This window comes from Archocentrus centrarchus, chromosome 5, assembly GCF_007364275.1.
Source record: "Archocentrus centrarchus isolate MPI-CPG fArcCen1 chromosome 5, fArcCen1, whole genome shotgun sequence".
NCBI lineage: Eukaryota > Metazoa > Chordata > Actinopteri > Cichliformes > Cichlidae > Archocentrus > Archocentrus centrarchus.
In genome coordinates this window covers 9,829,318-9,847,202 of record NC_044350.1, presented here as the reverse complement: position 1 = coordinate 9,847,202, position 17,885 = coordinate 9,829,318, and positions in this window count along the sequence as shown.

Here is a 17,885-nt window from a genome sequence, read left to right as displayed (position 1 = left end):
TTTTGTCTTTAGCCCAGGCGAGACGCTTCTGACGCCGTCTCATGTCTGCATACGTCTGTGTGTGGTGGTTCTTGAAGCACTGACTCCAGCTGCAGTCCACTCTTTGTGAATCTTCCCCACATTTTTGAACGGCTTTTGTTTCACAATCCTCTCCAGGGTGCGGTTATCCTTATTGCTTGTACACTTTTTTCTACCACATCTTTTCCTTCCCTTCGCCTCTCTGTTAATGTGCTTGGACACAGAGCTCTGTGAACAGCCAGCCTCTTTAGCAATGAACTTTTGTGTCTTGCCCTCCTTGTGCAAGGTGTCAAAGGTCGTCTTTTGGACAATTGTCAAGTCAGCAGTCTTCCCCATGATTGTGTAGCCTACAGAACTAGACTGAGAGACCATTTAAAGGCCTTTGCAGGTGTTTGGCGTTAATTAGCTGATTAGAGTGTGGCACCAGGTGTCTTCAATATTGAACTTTTTCACAATATTCAAATTTTCTGAGATACTGAATTTGGGGTTTTCATTAGTTATCAGTTATAATCATCAAAATTAAAAGAAACAAACATTTGAAATATATCAGTCTGTGTGTAATGAATGAATATATTATACAAGTTTCACTTTTTGAATTAATTTTATGACCAGCACCTGTATATCGTATATATGATAATAAGTTTTGTGGATATAAATGAGATGATATAATTGTGAAATTAAAATGGTACAATGGTTTTATAAGGTGTTACAGGTGCATAAATATTGGAAACGGGTCACTGACATTGGTGGGTGGTTGCGAGGCAGCGTGATGACATCATAATATTTGTTATAGAGCAGAACCTTCAGGGGTCTCATGTTTACCTGTATGCTGAAAAAAAAAAAATTAATGTTTGAGTAGTAATGAACCGAACTGATGACATGAATTGCAACATGTGTTACAATACTTGTTACTAGAAAAATAATAATACTGTAACAAGGTACAAGGTAAGACATTTAACTCTTGCTGATGATGATGCAGGTAAAAGTCAGTGGATCAAAGTGGGTAGGGTTCAGAGACGTTTCTGTCTGGACCAAAGTGGTCGACTGAGCCACAGTTGCAAAAAAACAGTACATATGTCAAACTTTTGCAGCTTCCAGCTATATTTCTCTATTTCAGTTTTTGTTCCAAAGTTTATTTTATATTTTACCATTTTCTTTCTTAGACTAAAATTCAGTGTATTAATGAAAAAAATTATTTGTTATTAATAACAAACTAACTATTGTTAGTTTCAACCATAATTTATAGTCAGTGGTTCACTCTGTAAGTTTGTCTGTCTACACTCTAGAGGCATAATACAACTGTACCTGCCTCGACTCTTCAGTAATGTTGAACTGTGTGTTTTCCTTTAAGCCTGTGATGTTTTCCATCTTTGTTTGCGCTGTATTGCTGAGAATAACTCACCATTGTCCTTCTTTGGGCGTCTCAGTGGAATCACAGACCGTCCCGAAAGCTGCACAGCCTTAAAATGCGAGATCATAAGTTGGCTGTGTCTATTATTTCTATCGCTGATCATGAACACACACATTTGCTTTTCCTTTTATGCGATTCTTATCTCCACTGTGTGGTAACACGCTGTATGTAACCTCAGGGGACTGTGAACTGTCTCACATGCAGTGATTGCATCTGTAAACTCCTAAATACTCTATGTGCAAGTCCAGACATATTACAGGTGAAACAGATGTTTAATCCCCTCTTTGGTTAATCTTTATTCTTTGTAAAATCTGTAATGAACATACACAAAGCCTGCTGTTAGACTCTTGTACTGACTTGTGATCATTCTGTAATCAACAGCAAATATCTTTTGAACTTTCTGTCAGTATTTATTCAGCTCAAACTGAAACATAAAATATGATGAAATCATTTTGTGTTGACATTTAGCAGTGACATTTATTATAGAGGGAAGATGGATTTGTATGAACTGTTAATTGATTTAATGCTGTGTATTTGCTTGTATTATTGAGTGTATGAGTATTAATTTTAAGGTTTATGTTTGAAGGTTAGAGTAGCTTTTTGATACTGTCCTGATTCTTTTCAAATCAAATGCGGTTAGCCTTAATAATTCCAAATCTATTAAATCTGGTCTGCTATTTGTTGTAGATGATTATTTGGGTCTTCAAATGAGAAGGAAGAATAGTCCTGTTTCATTTCCTTCCTCACTTTTTGTACCACTCAGCATGTATGAAAGCATGCTTCACCCAGTGAGGTAAGCAATGCTCAAGAAATGCCATCAAATCAACATATAGCGTGCAGCTTTTCAATGTTGGTGGCTGTGTTTCACGACAATTAGAAAACTGGGGAACAAGTTTGGAAATGTCAGCAGCTTAAGGGTGTGAGTGCCTAATGAAGCAAAGCCTGGGCGTTCCGGGCTAGTGCTCTTGTATGCGGCCTCACACGCATCAGCAAATCAGTGGGCCAATAAATTAGAAATGCACAGGCGAGTACACATACACACGTGTTTGCCATCTCCTGTCCCTTTGCTGAGTATTATACAAGGTCTTTGGACATGACAAGGTGGAAAGGTACCCCAGAGACGAGGCTGCGGGTGCTGCGGCCAGGAATCTGTTTGTCATTATTATATTCACTCTCACCTCGTGCTCCCCTCTGGCCTGCTGACCCTCCTCTACAGGCTGTCCTTCTCATAATGTTTGCTCCTGTGGAGTTCCATAAATGCTGTCCTCCATGCCCAATAGCAAAAAAAAAAAAAAAAAGACTTCTGGCTCTCCAGAGGGTCTTGGAGGTGGTCGGGTGACTAGGCAATGCTGGTTGAAAAGTGCTGTGCAGCAAAAAATAAACAGTCGTGAATAAAATGCCTTGAGGAATTTTGCGCTCCTGCGTTGCTGTGTAGTTCTTTCACAGTTAATGCAATGTTATGTGGTCGTGCTCTCAATAAACACGGGCCACATCCTTACTAAAGGGTACTTTTGGTGTTCATTCCCCTTGCATCACGGGTTGCAGTGTCTTGCTCAATATACCTCAATAGGAAGGGAGTTTCTTTTTTTCTCAAAGGTGGTCTGCTGACGTTGCAGCAAAATGTAATTTAATTGCAAAATAGCTGGAAACAGTAAGTGGCATCTGGTTGTAAATTTTAAAAAGTGAGGTCCTAAACTGGATAAGTAGAACTAGTGTAGAGTGCCTCTTTCTTATCTCTTAATGAAGACTACAATTAGAATGCATCCCCATGTGCCAAGTGTAATAGGCAGCCATCAGTTACAGTAGCTGTCAGTTCTTGTTAAACAAGTAGCAAGCTCGGGAGTGCGTGAATCTAAGTGGGCATCACTCTTCATAAGGCATCCTATTTACTCCACATAAGGTTCACAGACTGGTGTCTGGATGTTGATTGTCAGCCATTCTCCTGACCTTTGGATCTGTGCAAATCAGATCGTAGTTGTTTACAATAGGGGGGCTGACCTGATGAATCTGGAGTGGTCTTACACAAACGAAAAGTTGGAGACAAGCAGGAGAGAAAGAATGTACTCCCAAAGGGCTCAAAGAGCACTGGCATCTATCAACACAAGAAATTGAATGGGATGATTCGGAGCAGCAGAGATTAGATAGACCCAGGGCTGTTGAGCAAGCAGAGGCGCCCAATGTAATGCTTTCCTTGCTGCAGTGAGATCAAACTTATAGAACACAGTAAAGAAGTGTACGCACACACACACACACACACACACACACACACATATATATATATATATATATATATATATATATATATATATATATATATATATTTATATATATACACACACATACACGGAAACACTGAGAAGCCTGCAGTGGCATTTAGGGTTAAAGCAGAGATGTGGTGCATGGTTATTTGCTCAGGGACTGCACTGTGGTATAAGGCCAGATAACACAGGAGAGATGCTATTTCCACATTAGCCACATTTTCATTAGATGTCAGGTTTCTTGTGATTGATTTAGAATTTATCATAATAACTGGAAAAAGTTAATCAAATTTATCTTATATAGCAAGTTTCTCCAAGTACTGATGGAAATACAGTACGGTGCAAAATTGAGCCACCCCTCATTTCTTTATACACTGCTCAAAAAACTGAACAGTTTTTAATCTGAGTTTAGCATCAAGTCATATAAACTTCTGGGATATTGATCTGGTCAGTTAAGTAGAAGAGGGGGTTGTTAATCAGTTTCAGCTACTTTGGTGTAAATGAAATCAACAACGGGTGCACTAGAGGGGCAACAATGAGACAACTCCCACAACAGGAATGGTTTTACAGGTGGAGGTCACTGACATTTTTTCCCTCCTCATGTTGTTTTTTCACTAGTTTTGCATTTGGCTAGTGTCATTGTCACTACTCTTAGCATGAGGTGATACCTGGACCCTACAGAGGTTGCACAGGTAGCCCAACTCCTCCAGGATGGCACATCAATATGTGCCATTGCCAGAAGGTTTGCTGTGTCATGAAAATGGAGGCGATTCCAGGAGGGAGACAGTTACTCTAGGAGAGCTGCACAGGGTTGTAGAAGGTCCTTAACCCATTAGCAGGACTGCTATCTGCTCCTTTGTGCAAGGAAGAACAGAATGAACACTACCAGAGCCCTACAAAATGACCTCCAGCAGGCCACTGGTGTGAATGTCTCTGACCAAACAATCAGAAACAGACTTCATGAGGGTGGCCTGAGGACCTGACACTCTCTAGTGGGCCCTGTGCTTACTGCCCGGCACCGCGAAGCCTGGCATTTGCCATAGAATACCAGAATTGGCAGGTCCACCGCTGGCACCCTGTGCTTTTCCTAGATGAGAGATGTGAAAGTGTCTCTGCAGGTTATGCTGCCTGCAATGTCTTTCAGCATGACCGGTCTGGTGCTGGGCCAGTGAGGGTCTGAGGAGGCATATCCATGGAGGGAAGCACAGACCTCTGCAGGCAAGACAATGGCACCCTGACCGCCATTAGGTATTGAGATGGAATCCTTGAACCCACTGTCAGACCTGATGTAGTGGATCCTGGGTTCCTCCTGGTGCACAGCAATGCTCAGCCTCATGTGGCGAGAGTATGCAGGCACTTCCTGGAGGATGAAGGAATTGATACATTTACTGTCCTGCATGCTCGCCTGACCTAAATCCAGTTCAATAAGAAGAAATCATTAGGAAAAGCTGAACACTATTTATTGATATACAGAATTCAATTAAGCCATTTGGCAGTTGGACTCCAATGGCCCATTGAAGCAGAATGGAATTCCAGCGATGATGGGAATTAGGGCAGTACTCCCTGGAGTTGAGACGCTGGTAGTGATGGTGGTGAAGATAAAGATGGAGGCTTGGATGGTGAACTGAGTGATTTGGATGAGGTGGCAGTGGGGAAGAGGTGGATTGCACAAATGAATCTGCAAGGAAGAATGATGGATAAGCAGTGAGACAACTGGACTAGAGTCAGCTTTGAGTCTGACAGCATGGAAAAGCAGAAATGATGTGAAGAATAAACTAGCAGCCAAATACCCAGCAAGGCAACCAAAGCAGCAAATACAGATCTTCCTTATTGATCTTATGCCCAAGCTTCATTAGAACACCTCTGGGACATTATGTTTCGGTCCATCTGACACCATCAGGTTGCACCTTAGACTGTCCAGGAACTCAGTGATCCTCTGGGGGATCTCCTCTAGATCTGGGAGAAGATCCCCCAGGACAGCTTCTGTTATCTCATTATGATCATGCTCCAACATTGTCAGGCATGCATGCAAGCACATGGGGCCAAACAAACTACTGAGAACCATTTTGAGTTCCTGCAATGAAATTTTGGCAAAATGGACTAGCCTGCCACATAAATTTTTCAATTATTTTTCTGGGTGTCTTTGAATTCAGCCCTGTGTATGTTTATTTTAACTCCCATCAAACAATCTAGCATTCTTTAATTCCTAACACATTACCCAGTCCATATCAGTCTACCATTATGTTTTTCCCCATTGAGCTCCAGTGTGTTTTCAAGGTGTTCCTTTAATTTTTTTGAGCACTGTATTTTGCTTCCAAGCAGCCAGACATTCTTGTATTTTTTAAAGGGGTCTTGAGAAATAGTTCTCCAGGCTCTCTGAAGTTTTTCTTTGGACATTGGCTGCTTTTTCCACTCATTTTCAGTCCAGTGCTTGAACCTGAACATTTTCAGAGGAATGATTTTTTTTTACATTTGTTGATCCACTAAACATTGACCAATGAATCATTCAAGCATTAAAAAAAGCACTTAACTCAAGGGCTAAACAAGTGTTGTGTCTACACATAACAGACACGTTTTCAAAGAACCAATTTAAAATTGTATCTTTAAGTACTTTGTTATTAGCAGCTTTTCACAAAAAGACATTTAGAAATTGAAGAGGCAAAAAATGCCAAAAATAATGCAGCCCGGCAGGCATAAAATAGTACTTTTGCACCAACAAGGTGATTCTTAAGGAAGACAAAGAGGTGGAAAAGGTAAGATAAAGCTGAAGCATGCCAAATTATACCAGAAATGGACTAAAAATCAGTGGCGACAAGTTTCATGAAGTGATGAATCCAAATTTGAAATTTTTGGGTTCAAACTGGAGGAGGTCATTTGTCATGAGTATCTTCAGCCATCTGTAAAACATGGTGGTGGCTCTTTCCTGGTTTGGGGCTGGATTTCAGTCAGTGGTGTTGGAGATTTTGTTAAAAATGATGGAATTATGAAAGCAGAAAAGTACAGTCAGATTTTGATGCACCACACAATAACATCTGGAAATCCTCTGATTAGCAACAACTTCATTTGCACAGTTCTGTATTACAACATCCCCATGATGAAGTTAGGTAATGTATTTGTTCTATGATTCACATTTAATATTCAATATAAGGAAAATAAAGATTTTGTACAAGATTTCGATTAGTCCAGATGGTACCATGGTTCCTCATTAATTAATTAATTCATTCATTCATTCATTCAGCTAATCCAAGCAGCAATCTCCAGGGTGCATCTTTCTATCATTACAACCCACTGGACACTTTGCTCTCTCCCATGTGACAAAGAATAGACATTCACATTGTCTACCTGTCACAATTAAAAAGTTGGGATCATTTGGGGAAAGATGGGAAAGACAAACATGGAAATTCAAGTCACAGGTGCAGAATGAAGAATGAACATGCTGAAAAAGGGTGAGAGAAAGTAAAAGAAGGGGCGTTCACTACTTGGGGGAGGTAAAGCAAACCCCTTTCCATCCATCATTCCTGTCTCTGTCCCGTCGACTGAGCAGGGGAGGTAATGAAAGTAATTTAATGTGTATCTATAATTAATATGCTCTCTTTGGGCGGTGTGGTTGGGCCGAACTGTGATAGAGTGTGTTTATTATGTGTGAGGGAGCTGGCATGACAGGGCACTGGGCCACTGACATGGTAATTCACTAGCCATCACTCCTGCAGCGTTGAGGTCAGATCGGTGCAGCTATATGGGGCACCACTGGCTCAAGTGTTCCCATAGGCACATGCAGAAAGTGGGTTTTTGTTCTTTTAGTCTCCTGTCTTTTCCTTCTCTCTGAGTCTCCTGAAGAAAGAGGAGAAAGGAGGCACAGCACGTAGCAGTGCCCCAGGCCACTGTTCTTCCTCTATGTGTCCCTTTTTTTTCTCTCTCCCTTTCTTACCCTCCCTGTAGGTCTCTGACTTGCCTTCCAGTCCACAACTCCCTCCTCTCTCTGCTCCCTGGTCGGTTAGTAAACACCCTATAAACAAATCTGTCTAACTCCACCACTTTCTCTTTATATTCCCTAATATTTGCTCCCTTTCTAAGAAAACTCAGTGGATGCACTTCAGGAATTAATTTTCTTCTTGTCTTTTTAAAAAAAAATTATTTTAAATGCAGACTGCTTTGCACAAACACCGTTCAAACTCAGCTGCCCTCAGTGCTGTCTTCTTTTGAAACTGCCTGCTCTTTGAATACTATCCGTTTGAAGCGAATGCCCTCTGCATTTCTTTTACAGTCACTCAGGCATACTCTCAGAATCTTTTTATTTTTTTTTTACACACATACACAAACTCATGGGCATATTAGACTTCTTGCAATCATACACGCCTGCACACATGCTCAGATTCACACATTTACTCCAAATTACACATGCATGCACACCTAGTACATAAAATTCCAGCCGCGTAATCTCTACAGAGAATCTCATTCCTTTCAACTCCAAGTCCCTCATTTGATTTCTCTGCTTCTCTCTCAGACTGCACTTATATGCATGGCCTTACCTTGGCTACTGGCTATTCTCCAGTAAAGGTCTAATTCAGGTTAAACTGCTTACATGCAGCTTTTAAGCCATACAGCTGATTATTCCTGCTGCTGCCTTGAACAAAGCAGTTATATGGCTGGATCTATTAAAATACAAAAAGAAAATTAATGAACTTTAGTTTGAATCATATCAAGGCATGCAGATACAGTTTGTTTCACTTGCTCTAGAACTTACCTAGATACCATTCATCCTTTGTAGAAAGTAAGATAAAAGTTTTACACAAATGAAGCAGGGTACAAATGTATATTCTCACTAACTTACTGTGCACAAAAGTTGACTTTGTAGAACAGAATCAGGCAGTGTTTTGTGTTTGCATGCCTAAATACTGATAACCTGACTATAGTAAAGTTATCCTGATTTTAAAAAAAAAAGAGAGTTTGAGATCTGTTAAACACAAAATACACTGCTGTTACAAATTCACTTTAATGCCGTTATCATTACAACCAATAATTGAGTTAAGCTACTCATGTTTGGAGTATTTTATAACAGCAGCAGAATAGTCTAGGTTTCATCTCAGCCCTCTCTGTGAATGTGTTGCATATAGAAACTTGGAAGTAATGAGTAAAAATCCCTGGGTATAGGTATACGTAGGCAATATAATTAAGGTCAATTAAGTTGCTATATGACTAAGGTTAGGGTTAGGGTTGGAGGTTTAGCTGCCATGTTGTCACTATCATTGACATTTTGTTATGTGAGTATGGAGCAGTCCATACTTTACTTATTGGTATTCTCAGGTATCTGATTAGCCAGAGTTTGGTATAAAGTAGTTTAATTCAATTCAATTCCATTTTATTTATATTGTCACCTCAAGGCGCTTTATATTGTGAGGTAAAGACCCTACAAGATTAGAAATCATTACATTTTTATAAGAGCAGGTGGTTTCTGATAGATCAGATGACCCCCTATGGACAAGCACTTGGTGACAGTGGGAAGGAAAAAAACTCCCTTTTAACAGGAAGAAACCTCCAGAAGAACCAGACTCTGGGAGGGGCAGCCATTCTCCTCGACTGGTTGGGGATAAGGGGAAAGAGGAGAGAGGACAAAAGGCACACTATGTGAGAGAGAGCCAGAGTTTAATAATTACTAATTACAATGGTGGTGCATAAACACACAGGGAGTAAAAAGAGATGTATGAAGATGAAATGCTTGATGCGTCATGGGAAGTCCCCCAGCAGCCTAAGTCTATTGCAGCATAATTAATGGATGGATCGGGGTCACCTGATCCAGCTGTAATTATAAGCTTTATCAAAAAGTTTTATAACCTTAAAAATAGAGAGGATGTCTGTCCATGAGACGTGTTGCTGTTATGGTGATCGTGGGCTTTTTAAGTTTATTTTGCATTAAATCTACGTGTATAAACAAAAAAAGAAAAAAGTATGCAGTTGAAATCAGTGCACTTGAGGCTTTGCGCTACAGGAGATTTAGAAAGTTGTGACTTAGGCATTTCATTGACACTGAAAAAATAAAATCACACCTTATCCTTTTAGATTTGGACTTGTAAGACTAAAATTGCCACTAAAAGTAACACAACGTAAGTATTTTGTAGTTTATTTTTTGAATAAATTAACCTTTTTTTACTGAGAAAGTGTAAATTACAAATTCTAAGGGAAGAAGACAGGAATGTGTAGCCAGTCGCTCAGTGCCACAGCCACCACAGACTAATTCCTCTCCATCCCTCTGGCCACCTCAGGCAAGCAAATTGTGAAACCCTTTAGGGGGCTGTGCACATAACTGGATTTGCATCCAGTATCTGCTGCTTTTATAGCATAACTTTTTCTTGAATAATCATTTTGCCATGGCCATTGTTTCCATATGGGCATATTTTAACCTAGCAACCACACAATGAAATCGGTATATCTGTCACACAGTTTACTCCAGTGTGCTCGGGAAAGGGAATTTTTAGCATGTAAATGTTTCCCTTTGTTCTGCCTCCCCTGCCGACTCTCCTTTCCCCCCTCTCCGTGCTGCATGTGTTTAAGACTTTGTCAACAGATGTGAAGAGGGTCACCGGGTGTGTGGACTTTGCCAGCCGAGTGCCCACATGTCTGATTTTAATGGGCAGCATATGGAGGCGGTGAGTGATGAGTGGGACTCGACCGGTGACAGGTGCTGAGTCGTCTGTTGCGCTGAACCCCGACCCACAACGGACCAAATCAGAGGACACCTTCATTCAGCGGGCCTGACCCTTGCAGACACACAAACACACACCAGCACACACACACAGATCTCTCCGACTATTACATTCATTTGCTGGTAGGGTAGCATATTCACCTTTACACTTGTGGGGAACCCTCCATCCTTAGTGCACATGTAGGATCCTCATTCTTGACTTTCCTTGGTTATTATACGGCTCTGAAGATTAAACTTTTCTATGCCAGTGAGAATAAAAAACTTTCTAAATGTTGTGTTGGGCCTAACTTTGCAAACCTTGTTATTGTGCTTAAAACTTGTATATACAGTGGATAAAGTTTGAGTATGACCTGAGACACAGCCAGCAAAACAACATAACACAGACATAGGAGGGCATGCACGCAGGCAGGTTTAGAGATTTGAGAGAAAAAAAAAGTGACCACAAGAGAAATCAGACAAGTCGCAAAAAGTACTTTCATCTAACGACTAAAGATGCAATGCTGTTAGGAGTAAACCTGAAAGGCCAAACGAGACAGTGCAAATTAGTCCCTGGTTTTCTAATTCAGGAAGACATTTGTAGAAACATTTCCCCTCGGGCCTTGATGTTTGCGTTCCTTTTTTCCCATGCAGTACAATATTTAGTGTCACCCGCACTAATTCTCAAGAGCTCCGCTAAAGCTTCTGCTTTTATTTATTTATTTTTTTATGTTATCAAAATGCTTATAAGGTTGATTCTAGCGTCATGAAACCAATTTCATCTTTGACAAACCAGTTTTTTTATGTTACTGTTGCATTATTTGAGTCACCGTCTGTGAGATAAACATAATCTTGTGTATAAAGTAAGCCGCCTAAGAGTGAATGGTGTTAAAAAGCTATTAAATAGCCGCACATTGTGAAACACGCCGCTGTTTACATATTAAGCTATTTACATGAACAGATCATGGGCAAATTGTTCCAAAATTGCCACACTGAAAGTATTCACAGAGCTGTGAAAACAAGTCTGTCTTGCAAGTCAATATCTGTGCTCTGTGCAAGCTTATTTTGTTTGGTAATTGAGGGGTTTTTTTTTTGGTAATGACCTTGCAGCTTCCTGCCCTTCCTCTCCTTCCCCCTCTTTCCTGTGATTCAGGGAAGGAGGAGATGCAGTTTGACGCAGGCCCCAGAAGATGTAGCTGGATTCTATGGCAACTGGCGCCTGCAATAAGGTCGCATAGGAGGTGTTTAATTAGTGGGCCACAGCCGTCCCCGCAGAGGAGCTTTTTATTTCCTCAATATGTCATAGAGCGCATCAGCTAGCAGCAATACACACAGCCGCACAAGCATGAACACACACACACACACACAGACATACCAGTGCTGCCCAGTGAAAGGACAGTGGTGCAGAAGAATATTGAATTTTGTGTGATAGAGAAAGCAAATGAAGAGCAGGACAGCGATGTAGAGAAAGAATGGAAAAAGAGACTGAGTGAGGGTCAGCAAAAATATCAAATAAGCCAGGATCACCCCCCCCCCCCCCCCCAAAAAAAAACAAAACAAAAAAAACTGGCAAGAGCAGGAAAAGGACAAACAGAAAGTAGGAGAGCGAGAAAGGTGGTCACCGTGGCGGGGCGCCACGCTGTGTCGTCACACAGCAGAGACTTCATTTCTCTCATTACTAGCTTGCTGAGATTTTTTTAGGTGCTTAGCCAGCTTATTGCTGGGTCACTTTGGCCAGCAGAAATGAGTGGCATCTGTTCGGTCCTGACTGCATGTGCGCCCACTAAGCCAGTTGGATGTATCACTTTACTGGGGGCTCGGGGTGCCAGGACCATTAACACGCGCCAGCCCTGTGAATGGCTGTGTGGCTGCAGTGCACGTGCCAATACATCATTAGTCGAGGCAGAGGACGGCTGTGAGGGAGACACACACAGATTTTTTTTTTCATAATAATGGTTTCTGATAGCTGTTTGCACAGGAGCTGGATTTTTTAAGGTTTTCTGGCTGCAGTTGAACAAACTCAGTGTGTGGATGGTCAAAATGAACTGAGAGTGGGAAAGTAAAGTGTGTGTGTGTGTGTGTGTGTGTGTGTGTGTGCTTATGCATGTGTGTGGATGTTTCATGTTTGCTTATGAGCACACATAAGCATCATGGGAGCCCATGGATAAATACCACGTCACATGCTTTCACATCAGTGTACTTGCCTCCAGTTTTTGGCTTCCTTTTCACTCTCTGTTTGTCCACGGTACCCCACATAAGCTGGAGATATTAATGAGCACGTCTGGGCCTCGGAGGACCCCTGGGGCAACCGTCATCTCCACCCTGTCTCCTCCCCAACATGCCCAAGCTGCTATGAGTTTCAGGTGGCATCCTCGGTGCCGGTCTTAAAATGCACTGTAGCTCTTATAGAAGAATCGAGCCCTGCTCGGGTTTCTCACAGGGAAAAGCTGCACGTTTTCCCTGAATATGGATGAGAGTGAAATGCTGACTGTCACTGTGCGCGCTTCATTTCTCTTTAACCCTCGTTTCCAAGTTTACTATAAGTGCGGCTGTGTTATAAACAGGAACTCACTGTTACCCCCCTCCCACCGGTGACCTTTCCCTGTCTCTGTGGCAGCAGGGTGTTAAACTGGGGGTTGCATTGTGTGCGGCCTGCACTGGAGCGAGTGATTGATTACATTTTTATAAGAGCAATGTAGAACCCGAGTCAGTAATTGGCAGTGTGCTTTGTGTTTTTCCTCATTATTTCTACTCCTCAGCGTGCTTGATCTATGTTCCCTCTTACTCACGCGGTGGATGATTTAAGAAAGCAATTTTAAAGCCACTGGCGGGGAGTTAAAGCGCATGAATGACACCGATGAGAGAGGCGTGTTTGCCAGGAGAGGTCAGTGTTGCTCCACTGATGAAGTTAAGGGCCAGCTCTCTTCATCTGTCCATCACTTTCTGTCCATTTTCTTTTTTCAGTTTACTCTTTCTCACGTGCCCCCCCATCTTTCTCTCTGGGTCATGCTTTAGGAGAACTGGGGAACATTATGTGATTATCACAGTATGGCATACATCTTCTGTCCCTATACTGCCCTCAAATATGACACATAACCCTACTTGCCCTCGCTGAACAACCGTGTGCCGTAATTGCATTTGACTCCACTTAATCTAATGTCTTTAGGAACAATGGGACATAAAAGACGTGCTTTAAATCAGGAAATCCAATGAGCATCCTGGGAGAGAAATTAATAGAGTTGTGTGTGAGAGATACTAATGGAATATTGACACAGATTGAGGCGCACACACACACACGAGAGAAAAGAGATTAAAATTCCAGCATCAAAGGATCCCTCCCATCCTATATTGATTAGTGAATGTGTTGTTGTCAACGTTTAGATTTGATTACCGCTGACACGCAGGGCTGAGGCTGAAACACAAGGCTGGTAATGACCGCAATGCCTTGTGCATATCAAATACGGAGCGAATCCTACCGGAGTAATTAATATCGCACCGTGGTTATGAATTTCCTGGCATAAACGACCAATCGGATTTGCATGGCTTGCACGGCGGTAATTAAGATGAAGCATCGGGGAAAAACCGGCACATGAATGTTTCGGCTGATTCTCCCCTCTGTGTTCTTTTCCCTCTCCCAGGACTTCTCCTTCAGTCACAGTTTTCTTAAATATTTGCAGGGAAAACAAGGTGTTGACATTTTGCCTTTTCATTGTCATGCAGCGCAGAGGAAACACACAGAGATAATTTCACAGCTGTAACACAGGCCATGGCGAGTTATTTCTTGCAGTCATACTTATTCTTCCTTGGGTGAAAAAAGGGGGGGCCTTCAGCTTATGGAAGGCAGGCGCAAAACGCTTTTCGCAGGTCTTGATTTTCACATTTTCTCTTTTAGTTTTGTTTGGATAGCTTCAAGTGCGACTTGTTGTTGTGGGTTTGAGTTTCTGCTTCTTCTTTAAACCACCTCTGTTCCATTATTGGCTTTACTAGATTGTGTGTCCCATGCGCTGTTGGCCAAAGCCTCTAGAGCGTTCATCGGGGGGGGGGGGGGGGGGGGGGGGGGGGGGGGGGGGGGTGTTCTCAAAAATCAGCACACTAGAAAGCTGTCAGTGTGGACTGACATCAGCGGGTCGTCATCAGGTGCAGGCGGATATTGACCTTGTGGTAAGCAACACTGCACGCTGCTATTTTCAGATGTGGTGGTCAGTCAGTGATGTTCACAGCGGATTTTGTTGCAGCCACTGAGTAACTGAAAGCGGTGGTGACTACAACAGTTATGAGTGCTCATATTCATACATATATATATATATACACACACACACACTGAGTTTCAAATATTTGTATTTCACTTTTGAATATTTTTTGTTTGTTTTAGTATGTGTGTTTTCTAATGAATAAATTTCTCAAAAATGTGTATGTGTTTTTTAAATTTACCCTTAAGCCCTAAACGATCTGCTAATAAAGCTAAGAGGAAAAAAATACATTATCATATGTTTGTAATTTGAGTGCTCAGTCCCTTTAAAAGTACCAAATTAATGTCCTTTCCCCTCATTTTAAAATCTACTTGCTGTATTAAAAAAAAAAAATCAACTCTTGTGTCGGGCACCTGTGGAGAGCCCAAGTGCCCCTGATGTCCTGAAACCATAATCGGCCCGCATCATCTCCTGCATAATCCTTCTCTAAAGCCATATTTAAAAATCACACACAAAATATTATATTCTGGCGAGTGTGTCTGTGCATGTGTGTGAGAGCGAGAGTGCGTGCCTGCATTTCCCACGAGTGTGTGTATTGTGCCTTGCGGTGGAGCGATGCGTCTTTGTCCTTCCTCCTCTCCCCATGCAGATGAGATGACTGATTCTGGAGTATGGGGGCTCTTCCCTCACTCCATGTCATTTCCAGGCCAGCAGACCCCCGGGGACCCCTCTATAACGTTCCCTGCCCAACAGCCCCCAGAGCCCCGCGGGCCTATGACACACATAACACATTGACTCTGTCACCGCCACAGCTTATTTTAGAGCGGCCTCCTTGGCTGCCAGGAGAACTTTAACTTTATGTAAATCATATTAATAAATTTGTGAGAGTTAGGGGAGGAGGGGTGAAGTTGCTCTGAGGATTTCAGCACATGTGCCAGCACCAGAAGGTGAGCGGGACAGTGACAGTAAGTCAACAGATGAAGGAAGAGGAGGAGGAGGAGAGATGGCATACAGTACAGTCCAGTAAGTACTGAGTTAGTGCTGGAAATACAGAATTAAAGAAGGTCAGGACAGAAATGATTTACCGCAACCTGTAGGTGGAAAACAGAAGCTGTCTAATAGCTTACAGGACAGAAAGAATGAATTGGCTGCAGTACCTGAATAAAGGGTAAATATGATGAAAAATCATAAAGAATCTGAAGAATAGGGAGTTATATTGCCAATAAATGTAAATGAAAACAGTACAAAGACATTCGAATGTTGAAATTGAGAAGTTAGTGTTTTTCACAGGCTTCAAATGAAGTCGCTGAAGTTTTGAAAGTGAAATCTTGCATCCTACCTAAAACTCTGCTGCATTCTGTCATTTTAGATCTAAAATGGAATATTTTGTATGTGTATGCACATCTCTGCATGTCTGTGATTCTTGCAAGTTAGCCAGGGTGGTTATTGGATTACATCCAAACCTGTATGTACTGTATGTGCACGTTTGCACATTCCTGTTTAGCCTCTGATAGGATTGTATTCAGTTGGCTACGGTGAAACCAAGATGACAAAAGTGTTTCTATTTGTTCAATTGAGCCCCCGCTGCTGGCTTCTAATGGGTCTTTCCACTGAGCTCATTTTCTCTATTTCATCTAACACCTGCCACCCTGTCAGAGATGGAGAGCGCACAAGAGTCACAGGTAACAGCTCTGTTAGGGTCGAATTATAGCTGTAATTTCTATATCTTCTTCCTACTGGATAATGAACATGTAGTAAAAGAACAAAAGGAATTAGTGAAAAGACAAAATTCTGCAAAAATTATGTAATTATCATTTAAACTTTTTTTTTTATGTTATTGCTAGTGAGTATAGAAATGATAGCAGACTTAGATGATGGAGACAAAACAGCAGTGAGACATAAACCAGACACGATGATATCAGGTGAAATTGTTGAGCACAGCCCGAGACGGCACATGGAGGCATTGATTGCTGCAAAGCACATACTAATGCAGTCGATGCAGCGCACTGATGAGCACGTTTGCAGGAAGTGAGTCCATCATCTTCCGCTCTCACCTCGCCTTTCGTCCATGTCAGGGAGGCAGAGGCGGCAGGAAAACATGAGGCAAAGCTGCAGGGATAAACAGCACTCAGCAGTCTTCTCACACACATTTTTCCCTTTATTTACACCTATTACTGTACAGTGCGCATGCATACCCAGCACTTGCACTATGATGGACTAGAGATGAGGAGGAAACTCACTCGTTTATTTCTGTGTATGCAATTAAAAAAAAGATTATTAGGTCGTAGTGCTCGATACATGAAGCTACTTTCAGTTGCTCCCTTATTCACATGGAGTAGCCACAGCAGGAAGCTCCTGCAACCGTGTGGTTTACAGAACAAGCATTGCTGGTTTTAGTCTTTTTACATTAGTTTAATCACAGAAGCTGACTTTTAAGATTATTTTTACAGGGTTAACCTGTCCCTGTTATCTTCTATAGTATGCTTTATTACCCCTGTTGATAATACTCATTCCATGCATTGCTCCATAGATAAATGCAGACACACACACACTCCCCAGTGCGTAGCTCTTAATTACAGGGAGCCTTTGGCGGGACGGGAGTGACAGCAGGCAGAGTAAAGAGGCGCTGGGGTCTGTGTGCACCCAGAGGGTCACTGTCACACCGCTCTCACAGTTTACTGAAGACCAGCGACGAATACTTATCTCATTTTACACCCTGGACTCTCACCGCTGGGAGAAAGAGAAAATGAAGCCGCCAATAAAATTAATTAGCCACTGTCAGCTTAATAATGCTATTTAGGCCAGTGATATTACAATGACAACTGGGTTTTGCTGTGTTTGCGTCTCTGTGGGCTATAAAAACTGATTGAATATTCCTGTCTGCTCGCACTCTGTAAATATAATTTTGTTTATCACTTTCGGTTGAGAGCTTTTTTTTTTTCGCTTTGTTTTTTTGTTGTTTTTTTTTATTGCTTCTTGGCTTCTACATCTGAGCGCACGTTTATTTTGGATTCACTTGTGTTGTGGTTTACCTTATTTCCCTCAAACCACAGAGGGAAGAAGTGCATTCATTCCTTGGCAGTAGCAAGCATCCTCTCAGCCCATGTGTTGATTAAAAGGCCCAGCACACATACATATGTTCCCTGTCTGTCTGGCTCAACAAGATACAGGCTGGTTACATGCTTTACTAATCATTCCAACAGCTCACGCTCTCCAGGGATGCAAGCCAAACCCTGTAATTCAGCACACTCTTGTCAACATAATGGTATCAACAGCCTTAGAAATATGATATTAAAAGAGAGGAAGGGAAACACTATCTTGGCATCATTTCC